The sequence below is a fragment of the Somniosus microcephalus genome, chromosome 9, assembly GCF_052327205.1.
Source record: "Somniosus microcephalus isolate GS21.2 chromosome 9, FLI_Smic_1.0, whole genome shotgun sequence".
In the NCBI taxonomy this organism is placed as follows: domain Eukaryota; kingdom Metazoa; phylum Chordata; class Chondrichthyes; order Squaliformes; family Somniosidae; genus Somniosus; species Somniosus microcephalus.
Window position 1 is genome coordinate 20,522,774 of NC_140995.1, and position 7,884 is coordinate 20,530,657.

The window sequence follows — 7,884 nt, forward strand, 5'->3', positions numbered from 1 at the left end:
AACAACAACATGCATTTATATAGCACCTTTAACATATTAAACCTTCCCAAGGCACTTCACAGGAGTGTAATTACATAGGATTACATAGGATTACATAGGGTATACGGCACAGAAACAGGCCATTCGGCCCAACCAGTCCATGCCAGCATTTATGCTCCACTCGAGCCTCCTCCCATCTTTCCTCATCTAAATCTATCAGCGTAACCCTCTATTCCCTTCTCCCTCATATACTTGTCCAGCCTCCCCTTAAATGCATCGATACTATTCGCTTCAACCACTCCCTGTGGTAGCGAGTTCCACATTCGTACCACTCTCTGGGTAAAGAAGTTTCTTCTGAATTCCCTATTGGATTTCTTGGTGACTATCTTATATTGATGGCCTCTAGTCATGCTCTTCCCCACAAGTGGAAACATTCTCTCTCTATCCACTCGATCAAAACCTTTCAGAACTTTAAAGACCTCTATTAGGTCACCCCTCAGCCTTCTTTTTCAAGAGAAAAGAGACCCAGCCTGTTCATCCTTTCCTGATATGTATACCCTCGCATTTCTGGTATCATCCTTGTAAATCTTCTCTGCACTCTCTCCAGTGCCTCTATATCCTTTTAATAATATGCAACCAGAACTGTACACAGTACTCAAAGTATTGTCTAACCAAGGTTCGATACAGGTTTAGCATAATTTCCCATCTCAACCTTCCTGTTTTTTTGATCTGCCTGTAAAATATTTTACTATTTTGTTTTATGTTCCTTGATAATTTAATTTCATAATTCCTCTTTGCCTTCCTAATTGTTTTTCTGACTTCTCTCCTAATCTCTTTGTATTCTCCCTTATCATGCTCTCCCCTGCTGTCCATGTGCTTGATGTATGCCTCTTTCCTTACCCTCAATTTTTCCCTTATGGCTTTATTCATCCATGGAGTCTCATTAGTGTTTAGCTTGTTCTTTCCTTTTAGTGGAATATATTGTTCCTGCACTCTGTTGAACACCATTTTAAATGTTTCCCATTGCTGTTCTACATCATTGTTTGCCAATATTGTTGCCCATTTTATTTTCCCAAGTTCTATTCTCAGCTCCTCAAAATCAGCTTTTCTCCAGTCTATTAACCTGGTTTTCATCATACTTATGTCCTTCTCAATTATCATCTTAAAGCATATTATATTATGGTCACTATTGCCTAGATGTTCCCCTACTTTTACTTCTCTTATCTGCTCTGGTTCATTCCCCATTACTAGATCCAATAGTAAATCCTCCCTTGCTGGGCCTTTTACAAATTGGGTTAGAAAGGAGTCCTGTACACATTGTAGGAACTCCCTTCCCTTATCCCCTTTACCTATCTCTTCTGTCTAATTAATATCGGGGTAGTTGAAATCCCTCATGATTATTATTCTATGTTTTTTACTCATTTCCCTAATTTGTCTGCATATTTCTTCCTCCACCTCCCTTCCACTATTAGGTGGTCTGTAGACTACACCTATTAGTGTGATTGATCATTTATTATCATTTATCTCTATCCATTTGGATTCTATTTTTGTCTTGCTGATAGCTGCGTCCCTTTTTTCTACTGTCATTATGTTATCCCTAATAAGTACAGCTACTCCACCTCCCCTTTTTCCCTCTCTATCTTTTCTCAATATGTTATACCCTGCAATGTTTAATTCCCAGTCCTGATTTTTCTGCAGCCATGTCTCAGTAATCCCTACTATGTCTGGTTCCTTGCACCGTATGATTGCCTCCAGCTCCCCTGTTTTATTATGGACAATGTGTGCATTGCTGTATAGACAGTTTCACTCATTTTTAATAGGATTTCCTCTCACTTTATATTTAACCATCTTTTTAGACTCCCTTGCCATCAATGTCCTCCCTTATTTTATTCTTTCCTATGCTCCCTTTTCCTGTTTTGTTTATATTTTGACACTGAACCAAATATTAGGACAGGGCTTGGTCAAAGAGGTAGGTTTTAAAGAGCATCTTATAGAGTCATAGAGACATAACAACACAGAAGGAGGCCATTCAGCCCATCGAGTCCGTGCCGGCTCTCTGCAGAGCAACCCAGTCAGTCCCATTCCCCCGCTCTATCTCCGTAGCCCTGCACGTTTATTTCCCTCAAGTGCCTATCCCGTCTCCCCTTGAAAACATTGAGTGTCTCCACTTCCACCACTTCCGTCGGAAGCGAGTTCCAGGTCCTCACCACTTGCTGCGTAAAAAAGTTTTTCCTCACGTCATCCCTGTATCTCTTGCCCAAAACCTTAAATCTGTGTCCCCTAGTCCTTGTACCTTCATCTAGTGGGAACAGCCTTTCCCCATCTAGCCTATCCAAACCCGCCATAACCTTGTACACCTCTATCAAATCACCCGTCAACCTCCTTTGCTCTAATGAAAGCAAATCCAGCTTCACATCCTTCCTAAAGTGTGGTGACCAGAGCTGGACACAATGCTCCAGTTGTGGCCTAACCAGCACTTTATAAAGGTTCAGCATAACTTCTCTACTTTTGTACTCAATACCTCTATTTATGAAACCCAAGATCCCATATGCTTTGCTAACCACTCTCTCAATATGTCTTGCCACCTTCAGGGACCTATGCACATTAACTTCCAGGTCCCTCTGTCCCTGCACACTCTTTAAAACTGTGCCTCTCCCTGTTCCTTCTGCCAAAATGCATCACCTCACAGTTCTCTGTATTAAATTCCATCTGCCACTTGTTTGCCCATTCTGTTAGCCTTTCTATGTCCTGTTGCAGTCGATTGGTATCATCCTCACTGTTTGCCACACCCCCAAGTTTGGTGACAAATTTAGAAATTCTACTCTGTATTCTAATATCCAGGTCATTTATACATATCAAAAAAAGCACTGACCCTTGGGGAACACCAGTGTCTACCATCCTGCAGTCTGAAAAACAGCCATTTACCACAACTCACTGTTTTCTGTCCTTAAGCCAATTCCTTATCCAAGCTGCCACTGACCCACCTATTCCATGAGCCTCAATTTTGTTAACCAGCCTTCTATGTGGTACTTTGTCAAATCCAAAAATCCATGTGGACAACATCCATTGCATTCCCTTCATCAATCCCCTCTGTTACTTCATCAAAAAATTCAATTAGTCAACCATGATCTGCCTTTTACAAATCCGTGTTGGCTCTCTTTAATTAGGTTAAACCTCTCCAAGTGCCCGTTAATTTTTTCCTTGATTATTGTTTCTAAAACTTTACCCACCACTGATGTTAAACTGACCGGCCTGTAGTTACTATGATTGTCCTTACACCCTTTCTTGAACAATGGTGTCACATTTGCCACTTTCCAATCCTCAGGCACCTCCCCCGCATCTAGGGAAGATTGGAAAATTATGGCAAGCTCTTCCGCTATCTCCTCTCTCAATTCCCTTAGCAACCTGGGATGCAAGCCATCTGGACTAGGCGACTTGTCCACTCTAAGCATACCCAGCCTTTCTAGTACATCCTGTCTATCAATTTTCACCCCTTCCATTGCTTCTACCTTTTCCACTTCTACCGATATTTTGTCAGTATCCACCTCCTTAGTAAATACCAATACAAAGTACTCATTGAGTATTCTAGCCTTGCCCTGCGCCTCTAAGCATATATCACCTTCTTTGTCGCTAATAGGCCCCACCCCACCTCTTACTACCCGCTTATTATTTACATGCCAGTAGAAGATTTTTGGGTTCCCTTTTATGTTAACTGCCATTCTACTCTCATATTCTCTCTTTGCCAATCTTATTTTCATCTTCACATCCCCTCTCAACTTATTGTATTTGGTCTGGTTCTCTCTTGAAGAATTCACCTGACACGCATCATACACCCTCTTGTTTTTGTTTCATCATCTTCTCTATCTCCCTCGTCATCCAAGGAGCCCTTGCTTTGGTTCCCTTACCCTTCCCTCTTGTTGGAATGTACCTAGCCTGTACTTGGAGCATCTCCTCCTTAAAGATCCCTCATTGTTCCATTTCAGTTTCTCCTGTCAGTCTTTGGTTCCATTTTACCCTGGCTAGATCCTTTCGCATCCCATTGAAGTTAGCTCTATTCCAGTTTAGAAGTTCCACTCTAGATTGTTCCTTGCTCCTCTCCATTGCTAATCTAAATCTTATGATACGATGATCACTCGTACCCAAGTGTTCTCCCACAGACACTTGGTCGATCTGGCCCACCTCATTCACCAGCACCAGATCCAGCAATGCCTCCTTCCTAGTTGGACCAAGAACATACTGGTCAAGGAAATTCTCCTAAACACATTTCAGAAATTCCTCCCCCTCCTTTCCCTTTACCCTAGCATTATCCCAATCAATATTTGGGTAATTAAAGTCCCCCAATATCACCACTCTATAGCTCTTGCATATCTCTGCAATTTCCATGCAGATTTGCTCCTCTACCTCCCTCTCACTATTTGGAGGCCTATAGAATACCCCCAATTGCATGATCATACCCTTTTTGCTCCTCAACTCTAACCAATGAATTCTGTCCTTGTCCCCCCAAGAACACCCTCCCTTTCCAACACTACAATGTCTTCCTTAATCAGCACTGCCACCCCACCTCCCTTTTTTCATAGATACATAGATACATAGAAGATAGGAGCAGGAGTAGGCCATTCGGCCCTTCGTGCCTGCTCCACCATTTAATGAGATCATGGCTGATCCTTTAATTCAGTATCCCGTCCCCGCCTTCTCTCCGTAACCCTTAACCCCTTTTGCCCGTAGAAATATATCTAATTCCCTCTTAAATATATTTAATGAGCTGGCATACACTGCCCTCTGTGGCAATGAGTTCCACAGGTTCACCACTCTCTGAGTGAAGAAATTCCCCCTCATCTCTGTCCTAAATGGTTTAGCCCTTATCCTTAAATTATGTCCTCTAGTTCTGTTCTCACCCGCCAAGGGAAACATTCCTTCTGCATCCAGTCTGTCTAGACCTGTCAGAATTTTATACACTTCTATGAGGTCCCCTCTCAATCTTCTAAACTCCAGTGTGTACATCCCTAAACTACATAGTCTCTCCTCATAGGTCATTCCCGCCATTCCTGGTATCAGCCTGGTGAATCGCCGCTGCACCCCCTCCATGGCAAGAACATCCTTCCTCAGATGAGGCGACCAAAACTGTACACAGTACTCGAGGTGTGGTCTCACCAGTGCCCTGTACAGCTGCAGCAAGGTATCCCTGTTCCTGTATTCTAACCCTTTTGCTATGAAGGCCAGCATACCGTTTGCCTTCTTGACCGCCTGTTGCACCTGCATGCTCGCCTTCAGTGACTGGTGTACAAGAACACCCAGGTCTCTCTGTACTTCCCCCTCTCCCAATCTATTGCCATTTAAATAATAATTTGCCCTCCCGTTCCTGCACCCAAGGTGGATAACTTCGCACTTGTCCACATTATAGTGCATCTGCCATTTATCCGCCCAATCGCCCAGTCTGTCCAAATCGCTCTGGAGCTTCCTGGTCTCTTCCTCTGAGCCCACCCCCCCTCCTAGTTTAGTGTCGTCTGCAAATTTGGAAATGCTGCATCCGACTCCCTGATCCAGGTCATTAATGTAAATTGTGAACAGCTGGGGGCCCAGGACAGATCCCTGTGGTACCCCACTTGTTACTGCCTGCCATTCAGAAAATGAGCCGTTTATTCCAACTCTCTGTTTTCTATCTGACAGCCAGTTCCCTATCCACGCCAAAACTTTCCCCTTTATCCCATGAGCCTCAATTTTCCATGCTAATCTTTTATGTGGGACCTTATCGAAGGCCTTTTGGAAGTCCAGGTACACCACATCTACTGGCTCTCCCCCATCTATTCTACCAGTTACTCCCTCAAAAAATTCCAATAGATTAGTCAAGCACGATTTACCCTTTGTAAATCCATGTTGACTCTGTCCTATCCTGTCCCCATTTGCTAAGTGCTCCGCTATTTCATCCTTAATGATGGACTCCAGCATTTTGCCCACAACTGATGTAAGGCTTACAGGTCTGTAATTACCTGCTTTTTCCCTACCCCCCTTTTTGAATAGTGGGGTAACGTTAGCTACCCTCCAATCCATCGGCACTGTTCCCGAGTCTAATGAATTCTGAAAAATCATCCTTAGTGCATCCGCTATCTCTAGGGCCACCTCCTTCAGTACCCTAGGATGCATGTTATCAGGCCCTGGGGATTTGTCCACCTTCAATCCCTTTAGCTTCCTTAACACCATATCCTTAGAGATATTGATTTGCGTCAGTTCCTCCTTTGCCAATGTCCCTATTTTTCCCGATATCCCAGGGAGGTTTTTTGTGTCTTCCTTCGTAAAGACTGACCCAAAGTATGCATTTAGTTGATCTGCCATTTCCTTATTTCCCATTATATATTCCCCCGTATCTGACTGCAATGGACCAACTTTGGTTTTCACCAGTCTTTTCCTTTTGATATACTTATAAAAGCTTTTGGAGTTAGTTTTTATATTTTCCGCCAGCTTGTTTTCGTAAGCTATTTTGCCCCTCTTGATTATGCCCTTTGCCCTCCTTTGCTCTATCTTAAACTGTTCCCAATCTTCCGCTCTGGCGCTTTTTTTGGCTATTTTATACGCCCTATCTTTGGATTTTATGCTGTCTCTAATTTCCCCTGTTATCCACGGTTGAGTCACCTTTTTAGATTTCCTTTTATGCCAGATTGGTATAAACAATTTTTGCAATTTTGTCATTCTATCTTTAAATGTTTGCCATTGTTTATCTACCTCCAGTCCTCCCAGGAACGTTGTCCAATCAGACCTACTCAGTTCCCGTCTCATGGCATCATAATTCCCCTTGTTTAAATTCAGGACCTTAGTCTCTGAGTCAATTTCTTCGCTCTCCATTTCGAGTGAGAAATCGATCATGTTATGATCGCTCTGACCCAAGGGTCCCCGTACAACAAGATTACTGATTAGTCCCTTCTCATTGCACAGTACCCAGTCCAATATAGCCTGTTCCCGAGTTGGTTCCTCGACATATTGATCCAGATAACCATCCCTCAAACACTCAAGGAATTCCTCCTCCTCATTATTTTTACTGATTAGGCTAGTCCAATCTATATGTAAGTTAAAGTCACCTATGATGACAGCTGTGCTCTTATTGCACGCTTCTCTAATTTCCCTCGTGATGCCCTCCCTAACCTCTATTTTACTATTTGGAGGCCTATATACCACTCCTATTAATGTTTTTCGCCCCTCGCTATTTCTTAGCTCCACCCATATAGATTCTGTATTAACTGAGTTAATATCCTTCCTTTCAATTGCATTTATCCCCTCTTTTACTAGCAATGCTACCCCTCCTCCCTTTCTTTTTTGTCGATCCTTCCTAAATACTGAATACCCCTGTATGTTAAGCTCCCAGCCCTGCTCACCCTGCAACCATGTTTCCGTAATCCCAATTAGATCATAATTATTAACCTCTATTTCCACAGCTAATTCATCTACCTTGTTCCTGATGCTTCTCGCATTAAGGTATAAAACCCTCAGGCTTTTTTTATGCTCACAATTTTTATGAATTAGTTTGGCCCTTCGTTTTTTGTTCCTCACCCTTTTACCATTTATTTCTGTCTGCCTTTCACTTTCCTCTATTTCACTACATAGGTTTCTAGCCCCCTGCCATACTAGTTTAAATGCTCCCGAACTGCTTTATCAAAAATTACCCCGAGAACATCAGTTCCATCTCTGCACAGGTGTAGACCGTCCCTTTTGTATAGGTCACACCTACCACAAAACTGGTTCCAATGCCTCAAAAATTTAAAACCCTCCCTCTTACACCACTGCTCAAGCCACGTATTTAGCCTAACTATCCTGTTCTCTGTACTCTTACTAGCACGTGGCACTGGTAGTAATCCAGAGATTACTACCTTCGAGGTCCTACTTTTTAGCTTGGCTCCTAACTCCCTAAATTCTACT